The following is a 1,546-nucleotide window of genomic DNA, read 5'->3' on the forward strand; positions in this document are numbered from 1 at the left end:
AGCACACGACACGTATGAACCTCTTGCTCTGTGAGGGGACCTCTGCGTTTTTCAACGCATGCACCACATCAATGTTGTGCATTGGGCCGGGTATTCAACACATATGCATGCATCACACACCTCCATAAATATGTTTAGGACACACACATGCAACGATTGTCTTTGGACACACTCTCACTCGCTTGGTTATGGGCGACAAGCCTATATATATTCATGGGCCTAGTGGACGTCCATCATTCTGACCAATGAGGAGAAAGGTTACCAGGGTGGATTATTCTTCTTTGCTTCGAGTTACCCTATAGTAGGTTGATCATTCCATGCCTAATTAAGTTTGAGCGCATGCTATGCGCCGTGAACCCTCGCTCAGTGTGGGGATTTTACAGTTCCAAAGCATGGTGCCACATCAAATTTGTGCATTGGATATTCAAACAACACACACACCACCTCCATATATATATATATATATACTTGGGCCACATGCACAGAGTGGGTTTGTCTTAATACAATACTCCCTCAGGAGGTTATCGGCAACAAGCTAGCCCATTTTGCGGGGCTGTGTGGACGTCCATCACTTTGACCAACAACGAGCGGGAGAGGTTGTACGACCAAGTTGGATTCTGCTTGGTCCGTGTTATAGTATGTCTCGGTGAGATTCCCTCCCCCCAACGTGTGTGTGGGGGTGGGGGGCTACTTCGCACTACCTGCTGATGCGGCTTGAACTACGTCGGTATTTCCCCAAAGAGGAAGGGATGATGTGTAACACCCCGGATATAACTTTCCCAATTTGTACTCCAACTCTTGCCGTTTCCGGCGTTAAGTTATATTTATTTTCTTGGGTTCGGGTCTTTGTCTCCGTGTGTTGTTTTCGTTGTCATGCATCTCATATCATGTCGTCACATGCATTGCATTTGCATACGTGTTCATCTCATGCATTCGAGCATTTTCCCCGTTGTCCGTTTTGCATTCCGGCGCTTCGTTCTCCTCCGGTGATCATTTCTAGCTTTCTTTCGTGTGTGGGGATTAACCGTTTCCGGATTGGACCGAGACTTGCCAAGCGGCCTTGGTTTACTACCGGTAGACCGCCTGTCAAGTTTTGTACCATTTGGAATTCGTTTGGTACTCCAACGGTTAACCGAGGGACCGAAAAGGCCTCGTGTGTGTTGCATCCCAACACCCCTCCAATTTGGCCCAAAATCCACCAAACTCTGCTCCATGTCCTAGAGCGTTCGATCACGATCGCGTGGCCGAAAACAACACCTCATTTGGACTCTCCTAGCTCCACTTATGCCTATAAATACACCCCTCCGTTTTCGGATCTCCCCTCTCCATGAAACCTAAAATTCCCTCGCGCCGGCCAAACATTGTCCGACCCGGCCGGACACACCGCCTCCGCCTATCGCCGGCCGCCACGTGGCACGCCGCCGCCAGCCACAGCCGCCGGCCCGCGGAGCCCGTCCCGGGCCCCCGAGGCCCACTCCCTCCGCCGCCTCCTCGCCCGCAGGCCGCCGCCGCCACCCTCGCGTTCGATCGCCGCCTCCGCCGCCCG

Source organism: Triticum dicoccoides, chromosome 1A, assembly GCF_002162155.2.
Source record: "Triticum dicoccoides isolate Atlit2015 ecotype Zavitan chromosome 1A, WEW_v2.0, whole genome shotgun sequence".
Taxonomy (NCBI): domain Eukaryota; kingdom Viridiplantae; phylum Streptophyta; class Magnoliopsida; order Poales; family Poaceae; genus Triticum; species Triticum dicoccoides.